The sequence below is a fragment of the Erinaceus europaeus genome, chromosome 5 (genome assembly GCF_950295315.1).
Source record: "Erinaceus europaeus chromosome 5, mEriEur2.1, whole genome shotgun sequence".
Classification (NCBI taxonomy): Eukaryota; Metazoa; Chordata; class Mammalia; order Eulipotyphla; family Erinaceidae; genus Erinaceus; species Erinaceus europaeus.
The window spans coordinates 118,966,625-118,987,279 of NC_080166.1; the positions used below are offsets into that span (position 1 = coordinate 118,966,625).

The 20,655-nt window shown below is 44.2% G+C and overlaps 1 protein-coding gene across 3 annotated transcripts in view; it reads left to right on the top strand.

Moving 5' to 3' along the window:
• SLC7A1 (solute carrier family 7 member 1) overlaps positions 1–20,655 on the top strand; it is a 130,286-nt gene that overhangs the window by 83,627 nt on the left and 26,004 nt on the right. For 2 of the 3 annotated variants that reach the window (XM_060191675.1, XM_007522396.3), the window contains one exon: positions 9,674–9,767. The exons of the other annotated variant lie outside the window; for it this stretch is intronic. The gene's annotated coding sequence lies outside the window, so the exon portion shown is untranslated. The remainder of the gene's footprint in view (positions 1–9,673; positions 9,768–20,655) is intronic. 3 annotated transcript variants of the gene reach the window in all.

The following is a 20,655-nucleotide window of genomic DNA, read 5'->3' on the forward strand; positions in this document are numbered from 1 at the left end:
TAGAAGTGCCCTCCCAGGGCACACACTGTTAACACTAGAGACTTAGTTTCAAGGTGGATTGACAGATCAGCCAGGCCTTTGGCAGGGATAAGAGAATCCTGAGACTATAGTGCTGTGAGTTCTAATTATTGAATCCTATTGAGAGTATATTCAAATGTGGAGCCAAAGTGTGTGTGTGTGTGTGTGTGTGTGTGTGTGTGTGTGTGTGTGTGTGTGTGTGTGTGACCTAGACCTTGGATAGCAGAGTGTGACTTTACTCCCTTCTCGTCATATCTCATCAGGCTGCTCCACGTAGCTCTGAGCCCTTCACTCTCTTCCTGTGCCACTCAGCCCTGTCTGTAGTGGGCCTGCCTCCCCTCGAGTCCCCTGACTACCCCAACCTGCAGCTGTTGACTCTGCCCTGGAATATCTCTCTTACCTTGTTAGTAACTCTTCACTTTATTCAAAAATACTGTATTGTATAAAACTCTGGATTACTGGAAGACAGAAACATCAAATGTCCTAAATTTAGGATCGACGTCTACCCACAACTCATTAATGGAAATTCTTTTAAAATATTAACAAACCATGCAATTAAGAACTGAGTATTCTTATGTCACACAATTCTTCATTTCAATTGGAGAGTTTCTTTAAATAGCAGCTCCCTCCAGCTGCTTTTCTCTACTTCAGTCCCTCATAGCTGCTTGGCAGAGAAACAGAGTGCCAACTAGGAGCCAGCATAGTTGATGCACAGAAGGAAGTGAAGTGAAAGGATTTCTCCAATCATGTCATTTACTCAGAAAAACAATCACAAGAATGGATTTACTTTTTAAAATGATGAACATATTCATATACAAAAATCTCTGTTGTTATTTTTGGCAATCCAGTGAGTTCAATAGTTGTTTCTTCATGGAGATGAGAGAAGAGTGGGATTTAAGATAATTTGCTCAAGCTACCTCAGTTAGCCAGTGGTTGAGCCAGGACTGAAACCAAAGTCATTGTCTGGTGCATCTTACTATAGTTACCAAGTGAGAGGATTGTCCTTGCCCCTTAAAGTTTTACTGTATTTACATTATGGCCCATTGCTCCAAGGGAAGTAGGGAAATCTCATGTAGGGGTTCAGAATTATTAAAAACACTGGGGCATCTGGGTGAATTTCTGTCTCCCTTATTCCACAGCTGGCTTTTCATATGTGAAATGAGTGTGATAGCTAGATGAATTTTAAAATGTTGGTTTACATGTTAAATGAAATTCTGTACATACAGGGCATTAGTATGAGGGCACTGGTACAGTGTAGGTAGGCACTTAATAAAAGTGTGATTGTCACTGGGGACATACCTGACTTCAGGGCTGTTTGTTATTGCTGGGCAAGAGGCACAGTTCTGAGGCTTGTTGGTGAGACCATCTAAAGTGTCCTTCCTGTACACACCTTCCCTTCCTCTTCCTCCCACGCTTACCCTGCCCCATCATTTTTCCTTTTGTAGTTGGGTTGGGAGTGGGGTAGGGGTGTTCTGTATTAGGTGACTGATTGGTCCTCTCTGACTCTTAAGATTCAAGATTTTTTCCAAGTACCCAGACATTACATTGTAAAGTCCTGACTCAGTAGTAGACAGAACATTTCATGGAAGAAAGTTGCTGTTCTCTCTCTGCTCTTAGAAATGGTCTTGTCTTTGTGTAGAACCACAGAGTAGAGATGTTCTTTCCCCTGAGACACACGGCAGCTGTTTTTGTAATAAAGGACTTGGAACAACAACAACAACAACAAAACTAGCAGTGGAGCCTTAATATCAGAGTCAAGTTAGTCACCTCTTTATCACCTAGTCTGTGAACAGGCATCAGCTGTTGCCCAGAGCTGTCCTGTTAGCTGGGGGACAGGGTGGGCTCTTAGCACAGGGTGACTATCTCCCTTTCTGGAAGCCTTGCTCAGTTACCCTGCCCTTCCAGCTCTTGCTCCTTCCAGTGCTACAGAGTGCAAGATCCTCAACAGCTTCATAATATACAGACACACTAAGGGAAGTGAGAACATGGTTTAATAATCAAGTTTATCTTGTTTATCTTACGCCACCCCCCCAATTTTGAAGACTTCACTGAGCTAACACTGACTTACAAGACTGTGTGTTTTAAGGGTAGTTTCACATCTCTTCCTGGTGCGTGTAACCAAGCTACATCCACCACCAAAGCACCACTGGCCCTCCACCAAAGCCCACATGATCCACCCTCCCACTACAGTTTTCAATCTTTTAGCTTTTTAATCACCTGCTTGCCCAGACCCCCACCACAATGGAGGAAGCTTTAGTGCTATAGTCTGTCTCTGTCTTTCTGTCTTCATCTAAAAATAAATCTGCTTGTCCTTTAGTTATTTTCCATTCTGACAGTTCTCCAGTTGTTGCATTCTTGTGAATGCATGCTCATTTGCTGACATTAATTACAGTAAAATACTGCTGAAAAGCAATAAAATTTTTTTTATTATCTTTATTTACTTATTGGGTAGAGACACCCAGAAGATGAGAGGAATGGGGAGGTAGAGAGGCAGACAACTGGAGCACTGCTTCACCATTTGCAAAGCTTTCCCCTTACAGGTGGGGATCAGGGTCTTGAACCTGAGTCCTTGCTTATTATAACATGCACTCAGTCAGGTGCATCACTACCTGGTCCCTGAAAAACAATGTCTAAACCAGCTCACTTTTCACTGAAATACATAGAGCACTTAGCTGCCCTTGGTTTTTGCCACACATGCTCAGTGCTCCCGCCGGTCTTTGTTATGGGGAGTGATTTGGGCCTTGTAGGATGTTCAACAGTATTCCTCGCCTCTAGCCCCAAGGTGCCAACACCTATATCCCTTCTTCTTCTTCTTCTTCTTCTAGCGTTTGCCCTTCTTCCGTAGCCAGTTAACAGTATCATATCCCTAAACGGTTACAGCCAGCAAAGCCTCCAGGCATTGCCGCGTGTCCTGCAGGCTCTGACTCCCTCTTCCCTCCTCCTCAGCCCCTCCTCTGGGCGTCACCAGGAGCTGCTGAGTGGCCTCTGGTCACCCTGTGCATCTGTGTCTCTTGGGAAGCTGGAGTCACCTTGTGATCTTTCTCTTGGTGCAGAATGGGTGGGAGCTATTTGAGTTGTTTAAGGACTGGGGGCTACATAATTAAGATAATACCTTGTTCCTTCCTTTAGAGTATATACCCTTGCCCCCTACCCCCAATCCTAAGCATTGTAGAACCCATGTCATACAGATTGTGTGGTCTTTAACCAGTGAGTGGGCAAACTACTGAATGTCTCGACTAATTCTGGGGTCAGGGTAGATATGAGAACTTGGGAAAGATGAGATATCCAAGTCCTCAAGTGGATTCTGGGACCCAGCCTATGAATTTGCTTGGAGGATCATTGGGTAGCTGTTATAAAACCCATGTCATCAGGTAAGACTGCATTGTCTTTGAGAAGCCTGTGAATGAAAATACACTGTGGGGAGTCGGGCTGTAGCACAGCGGGTTAAGCGCAGGTGGCGCTAAGCACAAGGACCCGTATAAGGATCCTGGTTCAGGCCCTGGCTCCCCACCTGCAGGGGTGTCGCTTCACAAGCGGTGAAACAGGTCTGCAGGTGTCTGTCTTTCCCTCTCTCTGTCTTCCCCCTCCCCTCTCCATTTCTCTCTGTCCTATCCAACAACAATGACAACAATAATAACTATAACAATAAAACAACAAGGGCAACAAAAGGGAATAAATAAATTAAAATAAATATAAAAATATTTTAAAAAAAAGAAAATACACTGTGCTAGAGAGAGAGAGAGAGGAGAGAGAGAGAGGTCAGAGAGTATGAGTTGGAAGTGCAGGGAAACAAGACATCTAAAAGTACTTTGGTTCCTGGTATTGTCCAAATTGTCCCTTGTATATTTCAGTTAATAAAAGCAGTCATTTCTAGGTGAGTTTTCAAACACAGCCTCACACCCTCAGGCGATGGGAGATTGCTCCCAAGTTCCTGTGCTCCTGGAAGTCACAGTGGAGTGGCAGGGGCAGCTGCTGCGCTGGTGGGCTCATCTGCAGTCAATGCCTGCCGTGTCCACGCAGCAGGCTCAATGGAAAGAGGGGCAGAATGCCTGGGGAAGGGCAGAGGGAGGCCTCTGGACAGTTCTGGATCCTCTGGTGATGCCTGAAGTTGTTCTCATAATTCTGGGACATTAAGGGCACCTGTGTGCACTTTGGGTTTTGACTTCACCATCCATCTCTTCCTTTAAATAGGAAGGTCATTTCAGGTCATTCCTTTGCAGTGATTTTGGCTCCAGAGCCTAATTAGCGTTGTCCTTCTCTCTCTCTCTCTCTCTCTCTCTCTCTCTCTGTCTCTCTCTCTCTCTCCCTCTCTCCCTCTCCCTTTCTGTCTCTCTCTCTTCTTTTGCTAGGACTTCACTCTCAGATATAAAGACAGACAGAGAGATGGGAGAGAGAGAAGAACCACAGCATAGAGGATTCCCCCAGCACAGTGAGTGGTGGGCCAGAACCTGGGCAGGGCATGGCAAAGCAGACACCCTTCCAGGTGAGCTATCTTGTGCCACCTCTACCACCACCACCAAGCAAATTTCATGATGAAATTTCAAAACTGTTTATACCAAATTAAAAACAACAACAACAACTGTGGCTTGCTTTTTCAAACTGCAAATGCTCCCCTCTCAGGACTCTGATGCCCCTAATTATTCCTTTGGGAGCAGCCTTAGCCATTCAGTAGGTGCTCAGAGCCCTATTCTGTCTCTGCTTTCTGCCTGAAGTCAGTAAACTGTATAGGAGCCCCTTTATTGCCTTAATGGCGCTTCCTGTCTAGCTGAGCTATAGAGCACATGCTTACTTTAGTTGTTGCTCATTTTCTTAATTTTTTAAAAATAGTTTTATTTTTTCTTTATTTATTTATGAGAAAGATAGGAGGAGAGAGAAAGAACCAGATGTCACTCTGGCACTTGTGTTGCCGGGGATCAAACTCAGTACCTCATGCTTGAGAGTCCAAAGTTTCACCACTGCACCACCTCCCGGACGACACTCATTTTCTTAATTTTTTTAAAAAATATTTATTTATTGGATACAGACAGAAACCTAGAGGGAAAGGCAAGAAAGGAGAGAGGTGGGGGCATCCACAGCACTGCTTCACTGCTTGTGAAGTTTTCCCCCTGTAGGTGGGGACAGGGAGCTTGAACCAGGGTCCTTGTGCATGGTAATGTGTGCTTGACCAGGGACGCCACTGCCTAGCCCCACTCATTTTATTTCTACTATCTTAATATTTACTGGATAAAGACAGCCAGAAATCGAGAGGGGAGGGGGAGATAGAGAGTGGGAGACAGGGTGGGAGTAGGTAGCATAATAGTTATGCAAAGAGACTCGTGCCTGAGGCTCCAAAGTCCCAGGTTCAATCCCCCACACCACCATAAGCCAGAGCTGATAAGAGCTTTGGTAAATAAAAATTAAAAGAGAAGGAGGCAGAGACAGACATCTGTAGCACTGCTTCACCACTTTTGAAGCTTTCCCTCTGCAGGTGGGGCCTGGGGAGTCGAACCTTGGTCCTAGCACATTGTAACATATGCTGAACTAGGTGCACCACCACCTGGTCCCCACTCATTTTATTTCTCCCATCCAGCTACTAACCAGGCCTGACCCTGCTTAGCTTCAGAGATCAGAGGAGATCAGGTGTATTCAGGGTGGTTTGGCCACAGACCTCATTTTATTTCTAATGACTATAAGTTTGCTTTAGGAGACTAGAAATGTGCTACCTCCAGCTAATATTTTATCCACTGTCCTTTTTTGAAGAGCTTTCTCCAGTAGTATAAACTCCACAAAGAGAGGGCTTGTAGTCCATTTGGTTCACTGCTGAGTCCCTCATTTCCAGAACTGTATCTGACACTGTTGTTAAAATTCGGAGGCTCTGGCCGGCCGGGCTTGCTTCACAGCGGGTAACAGAGACGCGGAGACAACGGCTGGGCAGGGAAGCTGTATTTCTTTATTCAGGAACAACGATTCATAAACTAAGACAAACTAATCACCAAACAGAACTCGGCTGTCTCTTTGCGGCGGCGCAAGCACTCTTTCTTTTACTCCCGAACTCAGGAACCCTCGAACTCTCTCACTCTGGAACTCTGGAACTCTCTTACTGGGGAACCCTCTGAAACTCTGAAACACTGGAACTCTCTCTTACTCTGTAACCCTGAAACTCTCGAACTCAGGAACTCAGGAACTCTGGCACTCTCGAACTCAGGAACCCTCTCCTGCGGTTCCTTGGGGCGGGGCCAAGCAGGCCCGCGAAATTAATTGGACTGATCCAATTCTCTTGGCAGGGGAGGGCTAGAACAAACCAATGTAAAGCATACGACATGACACTACTGATACTTGTGGGATGGAGAGCAATATAAAAAAGTCAAAGCATATTTTTAAGTTACCAAAAGTTGGACACTGTGCTTAATAGAATATATTGAAAAAAAAAAGTCGGTGTAGGTAGTAGAAAGATAGAAAGATGTGATTCCATTTAATGTATGAAATTTACTGTTCCGTGGAAATAAGTGTGCTGATGTTCTGAGGTTATTGTGTGCACGTTCCTGCGTGTCCTGTATTTGCGGTCCACCGGGTGTCAGGTAGTAGTTAGCGTTCCAGTGTGCCCCTGGAGCCTGCCAAGGCTGGTGCTGGAATGCTGCTTGCTCTATTTGTGAACTAGGTGAAGCGTATTCTTTAGGTATGACATGAAGCATTTGAATTATTCTCCTTGTAAGGAATTTTCATATCTGAAGGGAAAAAGGGTAAGTGTTAGGAGCATTCTTTGTTTAAAGAAAAGCAATACCAATGACTGTATCTGCTATGCATTCCAACCCCATTAATCCTGATGAGTTCTGCCTGGGTTGGTGTGTGGCATGCCTTTCTCCAGGGCTTTTAGGCTGAGCATTACCTGCTGTTATATCATGACAGATAGATGGGAGCCGAGCAGTAATCATTGTTAGGCTGTGCCTTTCCTAATATTGAGGATGTGTTAAATTTGGCTTCATTTTAACTAACAACCTCTAAAGCAACTGTTCCCAGACCACCTGGTCTCAGAGCCCACTTACACTCAGGTATTTCCCCAAGGGACTTTACTTTATGTACTTCATGTATATTCGTTTCCATCATACTAAACTCAAAATATTTACATCCATCTAAATATATTAACAATAAGTCATCTGGGATCCTTGCACCAGTCCACTATGTGGGCTTAACCTCGTGCACCACCGCCTGGCCCCCCTTATGTCAGTTTTGATATGTTGTTTTAATTAAAGTATACAAAGAAAATACAGCCTCACGGGCGTGTGCTAGGAAAAAAGGGGGAGTTACATAGCCTATGATTGTGGGTATTCTTTTCTTTTAAAATGCTTTATTTATCTATTTTTATTTTAATGAGAGTGAGGCAGAAAAAGGAAAGAAGGAAGGAGCCAGGCGGTGGCGCAGCGGGTTAAGCGCACATGGCACGGAGCGCAGGGACCGGCTTAAGAATCCCGGTTCGAGCCCCTGGCTCCCCACCTGCAAGGGGTTTTCTTCACAGGCGGTGAAGCAGGTCTGCAGGTGCCTATCTTTCTTTCCCCTCCCTGCCTTCCCTTCCTCTCTCCACTTCTGTCTGTCCTATCCAACGACGACGATAAACAAGGGCAACAAACGGAAAATTAATCAATAAATAAATAAATAAATAAAGAAGGAAGTCACCAGAGCACTGCTCAGTTCAGGCTTCAGTACAGGGGACTGAACCTGAGACATTGGAGCCTTAGGCAAGAAAATCTTTTTGCATAACCATTTTGCCATCTTCCCTGCCCCTGGGTATCTTTTTCTGATATTGCCTGAAAACTCACAAGCAGTCACTGGCTTTAGTATGAAATCTGAAGCCATATGGATTGCTTTTACCTATGCTGAATTCACAGTTTTTCCAAAGGTTGATGCATTATCATATACTTGTGTGAAAATCACATTGGTTTATATCACTACCAAATATTATGAGAAACCTCTGTACATTTTTTTTTTTGCTTGAAAACTCAGTTCGCCACTGTCAACAACCATTACTAAAATTTCTCCTGCAGATTCTACTTTTTTTTTTTTTAACACTCCAGGATTTTCTTCCTAAGAGCAGAGTTGGTAGTGTTTCTTGAATGCCTCTTCCCCTCCTAGTGATAAATAGAATTTACCAACTTCAACCACAGGTATGTAGGTAACACTGCCCCTAGCCCTTTGACAGTTTTCATCCTGGTTTCTGCTTTTTGTTATTTTCTAGTGACTGAAAGCAAAACTCTAGTATCCTAGAGTTCTAGAAGTAACATAGTCATAAGTTTCTGCAATTAGAATCTGGACTTGAATTTGTTTTTCTGGGGGAGACTTCTTAGTCTGGCTGTCATGAGTGAAGCCTCTACATTTTCATATTCAGTTCCCATTCTGGAATACTTCTTCTGCCCTCGCAGTGTTAGGTAGACTCATCTTCTAATGTCACCTCACTGAGGAAGTCTCTCCTATGTGGAGCCAAATGCTTTCTCTCAACGTTTATGAGTCACCACCATATTTGCTTATCTCATAGTGAGCCACCATAGCAGCTTTGTCCCCTCCATTGGACTGTGAGGTGGAACTTACTTATCTTCACTTCTTTTCAGTGCCCTTGTGTACTCAGTACATGATGGGGGGATAAGGAGGATGATATGTGTAGGAGAGTCACCAGACTATTTAAAGGTCAAGTGACATACTGCTGTAGTCAAGTGTTACAGTTTGCTAAAAAAAAGACTAGTGAGAAAAGTGTTCACTTATGTAAAGAAGATAAAGCAACATGTTAAATATTGATGCATGCAGATGAGAACACATGTAAACATTCATTTAGCTTTTCTGGAGGCTTGAATATTTTCAAAATAGAAAGTGGGAAGCATGAAATATTAATGTAGAAGGACTACACAAAAGGTGTGGGTTGGTTGGGCAGAATTGGGTTCCATGTGCTGGGAATCTAGTTTGCTGAATTTATAAAACCTTAAATGCTGACCAGCATCATGTACATTTTGGGCATAAAGATAATCCTCTCTGGGCTCACTTTAGGTGCAATTCACATTCATAACATTTAATTACACCTCCCAGCTCCACGGTGAATTTGAGTGTGCATAAAGCAGGACTCCAGAGACTTGGAAAGCAAAGTTCTTTATATGCCACTCGTGGAGAAGGAGTGGCCAGGCCCTTCACCTGGCCTGTCATGACAGTGTGTTCCCTATGCCTCGACCCATCCTGAAGGCATGAGGGAAAGCAGGGGTGTTGGGAGTCAGCTAGAGCAGAGGGGAGTCTGACCACTTCTGCCCTTGCTGACCTGACTTCTCAGAGCCAGTGTTGGGATAGCAGAGGCCTCAGAGCTCTCCCATGCACAGCTCTTGACCCCACACTGGTTAAATACTGGGCAATGCTTCTGTATCATCCTTACATGAAATATGCTCATCTGATTAGCAGAGGAAATGTGATCGATTCTGTGGCATAGAGGCCTGTTAATCCGGTTTCTAGTCACCTTCGAGATTCCCACGGTGACTCCCCCTGCCTGCTCAGACCCGTGGTGGGACCTCTTCCCTTGCCCAGCCCGTCACCCTACCCACACTGGTTTTGCACATGAGATCCTCACCCTGACTGTGTCCGGTAACAGCCATAGACATGGGGGTTTGCCAAAACAGGGAAAGCCTAACTTCTCTTCTTTGGCTTTCAGGAGCCTGATGCCACCATCTAAACTCCTGAGACATCTTTGCTTCATAACCCAGCTGATCCTCCAGTGAGCCACTAAGACTTCTCATCGTATCCAGGTACAGCCGCTCACGGGCACCACAGCAGGGAGATTTTCTCTTCTGTGCTAGAACATACCATTCATTTAGACTTTTACTCTGCTGTTCACTTCCTAAGATAGCTGGCCCCTTAGCCCCAGGGACTGTGCCCCGTGAGGAAGCTGCTGTGTTGTCTGTGACGGTGCTGTGTGGTAGCTGTGATGCACTGAGCTGTCTCTGCCTTGAGTCTTGGAGCCTTTGCATTCCCATATAACTCACACTCTTACTGAAGTGTTCTTGTGGCCGGGGGGTGGCCACTGAGTAGAGTGCCAGCCTTTCCTGCATGAGGTTCAGAGTCAGTCTCTGTATTGCAGCCATTGCTTGTGCCAGACTGATGCTCACTTTCTCTCAGTCTGTCTCTCACAAGTACATCTTCAAATCAAAAATAGAATTCCTGAAGCTTGTTTTTAGTTTTAGGTGTTGCTACTACCTTCTGTAGGTTAGTATATTTCAGTCTCTTGGAGTCCTAGATCCTCAAGGTAACAGCTAGGCACATGCATGCCGGGGGTGGAGGGGTGGGGAAGTGGGGACAGGAGCTGGGTGGGAGATTGGTAAAAATCAAGGGTTAGCCAACAGGAATCATTGTTCTCCATCTTTTTAATATTTTTTTTTATTTTTACCAGAGCACTGATCAGCTCTGGCTTATGGCAGTGCAGGGAATTGATTCTGGGGCTTTGGAGTCTCAGGCATGAAAGTCTCTGCATAATCATTATGCTAACTACCGCTGCCCTTTGCATCTTTAAGTGAGACTGACACCCAATTTTATCTGTTTCTTTTTTTTAAATTTTTTATTTATAAAAAGGAAACATTACTAAAACATAGGATAAGAGGGGTACAACTCCACACAATTCCCACCACCAGAACTCTGTATCCCATCCCGTCCCCTGATAGCTTTCCTGTTCTTTAACCCTCTGGGAGTATGGATCCAAGGTCATTGTGGGATACAGAAGGTTGAAGGTCTGGCTTCTGTAATTGCTTCCCCGCTGGAGATGGGCATTGGCAAGTCGACCCATACTCCCTGCCTGTCTCTCTCTTTCCATAGTGGGGAAGGGCTCTGGGGAAGCGGAGCTCCAGGACACATTGGTGGGGTTGTCTGTCCAGGGAAGTCTGCAACCTGGTGGCTGAAAAGTGAGTTAACATACAAAGCCAAATAAATTGTTGACCAGTCATGGACCTAAAGGCTGGAATAGTGCAGGTGAAGAGTTGGGGGGTACTCCATTTTGTAGATAGCTAGTAGGCATGCTGTAGTTATATTCCAAAAAGGCTTGTGGCTATACTATTTTTCTTTCCCTGAGCCCGAAATCTGATATGCAGATGGATCCTAATTATTATCTGGGGAGATGATGTCATGGCTAGCAGAAAGACCAGAAAGCTGGATCAGGGAAGAGAGTAGCTCCCAAATATGGGAAAGGTGTATAGATATTGTTGACTGTAAACCTCATTGATTTGATGTGATGTGGGGCCCATATTCAGCTTAGGAGCCTATATGACCTCTGCATCCCTGTAGATCTGAGCTCACATTCTGTGGTCATGAGTAGGAACATTCCAAGCTGTCCCAATATCAATACCCGTCTTTCTCAGGTGTAGCATAGAGTATATTGTCCAACCTCCCTTTGAAGGATGGAACATTCTCTACCATTGTTAATCCAAGTTGAGGGCAAGGTCCTGTGGGGGCCCACAAAAGGGTTTATTGTGTTGTTCCTGATAAAAATGACGGGCAACAATGGAGAGAGGATTTATTTGAGGTCTAGGCCCGTCATGTCTGTTTGGGAATCTCAGGACTATCTGATTAGGGCCCTAGCTGATGGGGTGGCCTGATAGTGAAGAAAGAGTCATCAGTAAAGTATGCCAGTCTCTTGCCCTTATTCAGCTTTTGTAGTCCTTGCTTTGATGAGGTTAGCTTTGGAGTGAGTGAGAGAACTGTAATAGGAAGTAGGTGAGGAGGGTATCTAAGTCCAAGTAGATACTATTTCATTATGAACTTGATACTGACTCACTACAGACCATTGTGTATTTTTGCTTTCAGGTATATATTTTGCCCTAATTTATGGATACATGTGAGCATATGCTCTATCTTACAGGACCTGATCTATATCTAGGTTTTGGGACTTTGTTAGGAAGTGAACCTCCTGGAATGGAATTAGAGAATACTATGAAAGGAAAGGTCTCACCCGAGTAATGAGTGTGAAGGGTTAACATTCCATGCCTGACGTCTCTGGACACAGTCTGAAGTGAAGCATGCTGAGGTGGTACTCGTTATGGTGATTAGGTTGGGATAGGTGGATGGAATATCATTTGGTATGAATTGAGAAGAAGCATGCAGGAAAGTGTGCCCCACCCTAGAGGCTCCAGGACTGGGAGAAATATAGGCTCTATAGAGGAAGCAGGAGGTTCCTGCTGTCCTAGAGTTTAAGAAGACAGTAGATATTTATTGCTATAATCACATTATTTGGCAATTGGGTTAACTTTGAAATATCCCTTTGTTAGGATTTGCTGTATCATACACAACATCACCATAATTTATCTGATCTTATACTTAGGCTTGGCATAAGAGGTAGTTTGAGTGCAAGGACTTTGTTGTAAAAGTGCTTGATTGGCTATTGCTATAGTTATTTTTTTAGTTAAAATAAGATTCTTGGGGGTCGGGCGGTAGAGCAGCGGATTAAGCACACATGGTGTGAAGTGCAAGGACCGGCTTAAGGATCCTGGTTAGAGCCCCCAGCTCCCCATCTGTAGGGGAGTCGCTTCATAAGGAGTGAAGCAGGTCTGCAGGTGTCTCTTTCTCTCCCCCTCCCTTCCTTTCCCTCTTCTCTCCATTTTGCTCTGTCCTATCCAACGATGACATCAATAACAACAATAATAGTAACTACAATAACAATAAAAAACAAAGGCAACAAAAGGGAGAAAAATTTAAAAAAATTAAATAAATAAGATTCTCTGACCAGAGAATCTCATCACTAAAGAATGGAGGTAAATATTTTTTTAGTCAGGGGGCTGGTTGGTAGTGCAGTGGGTTAAGCATATATGTCTTAAAGTGCAAGGGCTGGCATAAAGATCCCGGTTTGAGCTCCCAGCTCCCCACCTGCAGGGGGCCATTTCGCAAGCAGTGAGGCAGGTCTGCAGGTGTCTGTCTTTCTCTGCTCTCTGTCTTTCCCTCCTCTCTCATTTCCTCTCTATCCTCTGCAGCAACAACAGCAACAGCTATAACAACAATAACAACTATAACTAGGGCAACAAAATGGGAAAAATGGTCTCCAGGAGCAGTGGATTCATAGTGCAGGCACTGAGCCCCAGCAATAACCCTGGAGGCAAAAAGAAAAAAAAAATATATATATATATATATTTAGTCATATGTATTGGTGCATACGTATATATGTGGTGTATGTTTGTATGAATCTCATCTAACTTTTTTCCCATCCTTTTAGTCCTTTGTGGCTGTTCATATTCTGAATTGTGACTACATAGCTATTTCAGAATGCATACAGATGCCAGTGAGATAGCTCACCTGAGAGGGTGTCTGCCTCACCATGAAATCAGCCTAGGTTCCAGCCCCCTGGCGGCACACCTCATGTGAGTGCTATGGCCCTGGTAAGTGGGGTGCCATGGTGTCTTTTCCTCTATATCTGTTTCTCAAAAAAATCGGCCTGAACTGAGGAAATTATGCATTCACAAAGTTTTGGCAATGCTGAACAAGCAAAGTCAAGAATGTACACATAATTGAAACCAGCGGCCCACAGCAAGCCCCTCCGTGGATGACCTAGGGGATGGGGATATGGAATGCCTTGAAGTCAGAAGGAAGCATGAGGGGATGCCCAGAGTTCCTGTGTCCCCAGAAATTTGAGGCTGTAAGTACACTCCTTGTCTATAAGGCCTAGAGCCTTGTGAATGTCTGAATGCAGGCAGAGTTACCAGGCGCACTTCCCCAGAGACTGCCAATAAAGCTAGGTGCTTTCTTAGGTGCTTTCCAGCAGGGAAGTGGAAGGAAACTGCCTGTGTTTCCAGAGCCATTGTAAGGCTCAGATATGCTTTTCTTTCCTTCTCCTTTAAGGTGCTTATTTAATGAAAGTGCTTAAATTAGAGCAAGTTCATTCTGCATTCTTCTTCCTCTTACTGTTAACAGTCAGCTGTATCTCTATTTCAGAACTCTTCCTCTGTTACCTAATATGGTGACTTCCCAGGAGTGAGTTCTTTTTCACATCTGGCTGAAAAGCCTACACCAGACTGTTTAATTTCCAGGCTCACCAGTGTTGTGAATGAAATGTGTAGGGAAGCCTGGGGTGGTTCTCAGGTCCTTAAACTTGGGCCCTAAACTGTGTATCTGGTTCAGCGGAACACCTAGGATGTCATTCCTCTTAGGTAAAAAATAATACTGAACAGGTGCCAAGTGGTAGTGGAACTGGAGCATCTGCATGCGTTTTGGTGGCTGCCACTCTTACTGGTGTTACTTGATTATCACATTCTTTTGTTTGTTAAAAGGACAGAGACCTTTGTTCCATTCAGTGCTGTTTCCTCAACACAGAGGCTTGGGGAAGGATCTATTAAGTGAATTATTTGGTGAGCGAATGGGTCTTTGCTCCAGTCTTCCTTCCAGGCTTCAAGCACTCTGAGAGCAGCAGCAGTGTTGTTGATCTGTGGCACTCCTGGGAGAGTGAGTGGCATGGTACATACATCAGCTTTTTAAAAGTAAAAGTGTGGCCATTTAAAGATTACCTTTTAAAATTTATTTTGTTTGTTTACTTACTAGTTGCTGGAGATGAATACTTTCAAAACATGTAGTCTTTCATGAAGAACTGCAGTTTTAGGTGAAGTGAAGGCTAGTTCCACTGTTGAGGCAGAGAGTTAGAGAAGTTTTGGGACTTGAGGGTCGGGTGGTGACGTACCAGGCTGAGCACACATAGTACAAAGCACAAGGACCCACACAAGTATCCTGGTTCCAGCCCCCAGCTCTCTACCTGCAGGGGGCTCGCTTCACAAGAGGTAAAGCAGGTCTGCAGGTATCTTACTCTCCCCCTCTCTGTCTCCCTCTCCTCTGTCAATTTCTCTCTGTCCTATCCAACATAAAATGGATAAAATGGCCACCAGAAGCAGTGGATTGTAGTGCAGACACCAAGCCCCAGCTATAACCCTGGAGCCAGATAAATAAATAAATAAAATAAATAACATTTAAAAAATTAAAAAAGAGAGAGTAATGTTGGGGCTTTGGTTTCCAGCTCATTTGGAAGTTTAAAGACAGAATGAGGGGGCTGGGTGGTGGCACACCTGCTTAAAAGCACATAGTATAACTCTAAAGGATACGCACATGGACCCAGGTTCAAGACCCTGCTCCCCACCTGCAGGGGCAACTCTTCACAAGTGGTGAAGAGGGTCTGCAGGTGTCTACCTTTCTATCCCTCTCTCTGTCTCCCCATCCTCTCTGAATTTCTTTCTGTTCTATCTAGTAATAAGTAAATAAACAAGTAAACTCATTATTTCTTGACCATTTGGATCATAAGTTCATCAGAATTATGTGTTACAGATCACCACAAAATCGGTGACTTGAGGCAGCACACACTGGAGTCCTCACAGCTTAGCTGGTGCTGCACATAGGGGCTACTAACCTGCAGTTAGAGAGTTCCATAGGATTTGGTTCTCATCTGGAGGCCCAACTGGGGAAGAATCTGGATCCAAACCCCCTCAGATTATTGGCCAGATCATTTCATCATGTTGGTAGGACTCAGGGCCCCAGCTTCTTGTTGGCTGACTTGGAGGCCATGTCTGTTCAGTGATATGAGAGCTTTCCCAGTATGGCTGCTGGCTTTATCAGATTAGCAGGAAGAGTCTGCTAGCAAGACACGGAGCCTTTCATATTGAAATATAAACAGGTAGTGACTCCCATATCCTTTGCTATATTCCATGGATTAGTAGCAAATCCAGGTTTTCATCCACTCCCAAGGAAATATTGGGAAGTGGGTGTTAGGGGACTGTTACCACAACTCACCTTTCCTTGTTCTTGAAAAGAGAGATTGAAATATGTTTTTTATCTGCTATCCATTTATTATGTTTGCTGCTTTTTCCTACAGGGACATATAATTATAAGTCTATTAAAGGGTCACCACTGTGGGGTCCATTTATCCTCCCAACTAATACAAATGTCCTGAGCCCTTATTGATTCAGCCAGGTAGATAGAGGATGGCTTCACAATGCACAGATGTTTTAGAAACACTGAAGATTAAATCACTTTTTGTGACCTCCCTTAGGGTCTGACAGTGGCTTTGTCTCAAGTGATGGATGAACCTATTAGCAAACTTGCAGGAGGCACCTCGAGGTGTTCTCACAGCAGGTTTTCCTGTGGCAGGGACTCACACAGAAGAAAAAATTGTTTGGGGTGTAAGTTACAGTGTTGACGTTTACCTTTAAGAATGCCTCAACAATACTACAACTTTGTGCTGTGTCTCCTTATTCTATGAAGATATGAAACTACTCTATCATAAAGCAGCAGTCAGTGGAAAATTTCAGACCTGCCATCTGGAGAATTGAACTTGGAAGACTGAGAAACTCTAAGGCCAAATTTAGGGAGTTTTCTGACAGTCTGTAGCTGTGGTATTGCACTTTGTCCCTCCATTAAAGTAGACGGCACAGCCCACAATTTATGTTGCAAATATGGTCCCCTGTGGCAAACCGCCCTTCAGACTGACGGCACCCAGCTCTCGAGTCCAGTGGAAGTAGCTCCATTGCCTAGTATTCTGGCTGCTTTGCCCTTCTGACTCTCACCTGCTTGTCTGTGCAGACCTGTCGTGGTCTTTGATCTTTTGGGCAAACATTCTAGTATCCGCTGCAGGTCCTTGAATACTTGATCATTTACTTCTGACGCCTCAAAGAGTTTCAGGAAAATCAAATCACATTCTTCTTTGTAAAAGACTATTCTGCAGCTGCCTACAACATTCCTGTAAGTGGATTATTATTTAAACAGAAAGCTGCATGATGGAAGAGTATAACAGGAGATGGAGAAAAGACAGATGAGGGGGTGTGTTGGGAACACGTGTGAGCCTGACAGAGCTTAGGGAGAACCACCCCCGTCTTTGGATGGAGGTCTGAGAAGATAACCTCTGGGTAAGTCTCTCTCAACCGAGGTGAGCATAAGGGGGGAAACTCAGACTTGGTTCTTTCCTTCTTGACTCTCAGGCCCACAGTAACTCCAATACTTCCCTCCATTAACTGCAGGCCACATGGCCGCAGATTCACTTATTCAAAGTCACCTTCAGAAGAACACACCTTATCACACACTTCATCACACACCTCAGACCCCAGACAAGAGAAATTCCAAACTATATGGCCTTTTGATATCCATCTTCTTTCTGTCTCACCCTACAGGTTTAACCCCTATGCTTCTCTCAAATACCTTTGGATAATTAAGTTGCTTGTGTTATGGAGAATAACTGTCTTGTATCTCATCAATTCCTGTCATACCAGCCCCCTACCTTAGGGGCATGCTGACTGTTAATAAACCTGTAATTTCTTTCATATTTCAACAATAATTAACTTCATTGCTTTTCTATTTAACTCATGTCCACTTTGCTAATAAACGGACTCTAGGATTCTGGGATTCTAGCACTCAGATTCTAGATTCACACTAAGAGTCCCCTGGTGTCTTTTACTTCGTGTCACCCCTGTCGTGAGTGAGAAAGAACCAGCCCGTTACCTTTCCCCTGGAGGCCATCCCGACGAAGAGGGAGAGAGTCACCCCGAAAGGGTTGGGCATTTTGCCTTTTTCTGATTTCAGTCTGATTCCCCAAATGGTACAGATTTGGGGTCTGACAAATCTGAAAGGACATGGCTGGTGAGTTAAGATCACAGCTGCTCATTTTAAATTCTTCATGCTTGGTCATTTTTCTTGGCAAAAAAAAAGGGGGGGGTTGAGTGTTAACAATTATCTTCTGGTTCAACCTAACCTTTCATATGTAAAAGACTGTGTAGCAGACTAATTCAGCTATGGCTCATATTCTGGCCTGGGTGTGGAAGCAGGGCCCTTGACATGGATCATGGAAAGAATTTTCTCATTGTTTTCTGGATCAGCCCTGGAGAAATTCCATTCTTATCACATTTACTTTTGGAAATTTCCAAATGTTCACAGATGTGGCGACAGCTCACCCAACTGGGTGCCTGTTGTCCAAATCTTCTAAACAGCCTCTGACACGGATTTGACTTGCTTTCGCGCTCTTATCCTTCCCTTCTCCCCCTTTACTTGTTTCAGTAAAAGACATGTCTTTCCTCCGTCGCAAGCAGCACACGCAGAAAAAAGTCAGTGCAGAAAATACAGAAATGGGGGAAGGGGGAGGCAGTGGTGCTCCTGGTTAAGTGCTCAGATTACAGTGCGCAAGGACCCAGGTTCAAGACCCTGGTCCATACCTTCAGGGGGAAAGCTTTAGGAGTGGTGAAGCAGGGCTGCCAGTATCTCTCTGTCTCTTTCTTCTGTCTCCCTCTCCCCTTGAAATTTCACTCTCTATCCAATAACAAATAAATAATATTAAAAAAAGAAAAGAAAATTTAGAAATGTCCATAATCTGCTATGCAGACACCACCTCAGTGCCTTTTCCAGATCACTTTTATATGCATTTATGTTCGTGTGTTATCTTTCAAGGATGCTATGCATCCATTTTTCTTAGGGACCTACTACTTAATGTGCATCTGCTTGGTACTTAGTCTGCTGTGGCTGGACCTATACACCACATGCCTCTTTCTAAGCCTCTGATGTCTGTGTGCTCTTCAGGACACTCTGCTTGAGGCCCTGGTCAGACCATGTAGCCTGAATGACTTACACTTCCTTATTCTCAAAGAAGGCTCCTGTTGCCTCAAAGCCAGTGGATGCTAGTCCACGGCTAAAGGGATACAGCTTAATCATGTTGATTCACTCCACTGAGTGAATAACTACCTCCTTAATTTTTATATGAGTATTGGCATTCAAGAAGAGGTGGCCACTTTATCTCATGAGAATCTTCTGTTTGTAGGATTTCAGAGAGGATGGCAAATGACATAAGAATTATAAGGCAGCACAGGCTTGTTCAAAGTTGAGCCAGTTTGGCACCTGGCAAATAATAGGTTTTCTGGACTCAAATTCAAATCCTGCTTCCATAACTTAGTTCAGTGACTGGGGCATAAACCCTGCCATCTAAACTTGACTCTTGTTCTTAGACCAGCTGCCACCTTAGGGGTCTCTGACTAGGACTGAATGAACTCAGGCATATACCCAGGAGGGAGATGGTGCAGGTAGTGCTGGTGAGTAGACCCCAGCTCACTGGAGATCTGTTCACGTCAATTCCAGTAGCTATACTTGAGTTTTTGTAGCTTCTTTTCTTTGTCTACGTTTAAACCCTTACATTTTCTGGGAATGTAAATAATTTCCTCCATAAAGTTGCTTGTGGTGATAGAAAGCCTGAGTGTAGGGGAGATTCCTGTAGTTTGGGGTTGTTATTCCCAGGTTTATGGGAATTTATTGGTGAACTGTCTGATTATGTTGAGCAGATTAATAAATAGAAAATAATTGGCCTGTGATTATTCAGTGGCAGATTGGTTCTATGTGCAGTCCCATGCTGTAATCCAGCTCCAGATGCCAGTTCTCCTTGTGCTTTTTGAAAGGACATTTACTTAATTTACTTGGCAAGAAATCTTCAAGAGGCCTAGAGAATTAGAGGTAGTATTCTGATAGTAAATCTGAACTCTACTCTTGGCAGGGACTTTATTTAAAATACTTTTCCATTTGAGATTTGAGAACCAATTCTATGGTTTACAAGGCCCATAGCTGATACAGAGACAGATTTATGAAAGCCCCCACTCCTTGGGGCCAGGTCCCTTGTTACTTCCGGTTAAAGAACACTGCACTTGAGAAGTGGTGACCTGTCCATGGACGCTGTAGCTCACATTACCGTGAGCCAGGAACACAGGGCAAAGGTAGTGCGAATAAAGACACAAGTCAAAAAACCACTGAGCTTCAGGCAGAATGCACATTTGTGATGTGGTTCTGCTCACAGGGTCTCCTCAGTGATGGAATACAGTGACACAAATACCTCCAGTCACCTCATGCTGGCTAAAACAAGGAACGTTTTTAGACTGGATCCGGTCTTAAGAAATTTTACTTAATAGTGCTTTCATTGGTTCCCTGTTTTGTATGTCATTCTTCCTTATTTCCTCTTGTTCTGTAAGCTGCATCATTTTTGAGCCCCCCCCCCCCCCCCCCGCCACCCCTTGAACTCAGTGCTGGCTTCTTCTCACCTCTGTTCACAATGCATGCCTGCCAGTCCTAGCCACACTCTGATTTTTTTTTTTTCTTTTGAAATTTCTTGCACCTGGGCTTGCTGCTATCTGGGGGAAGGAGATCCAGTGTTGAGAGCACTTCCTTTAGCAGTGCTGTTTTTCTTCCTATGCATCTCTTTTCTCAAGATGTTAGTGTTTTGGATACTGTTTTGGTCCTCTTCCTGTATCTCAGGCTGAGACCACATGGGCCTCTGCCCGTTGTTTAAACTGCACTGCTCCAGAGTCCTCTGGGGTCCTGCACCTTGGGGTCCTGCACATGTGCAGTCTATAACTTGTCCAGTGTTTGTGCAGTAGGAGAGCTGAAATTATTTCATTACTATACATGCCCACCCACGAGGCTGGGACCCTAACAAAGACTTGTATCCAGCGCTTCCTGCTAGGATGACAAATTTTACTCTCTTACTCCCACCAGATACTAGGTGACAGCAGATCATTTGGGGTCTAAATTCTAAAGCCTACTTACAGGAAAAATAGAGTATTCAATACCAAAGTCTTTAAAAATTTTTTCATCTTTATCTATTTATTGGATAGAGACAGAAATTGAAAGGCGAAGATAGAGAGGCAGAGAGACACTTGCAGCCCC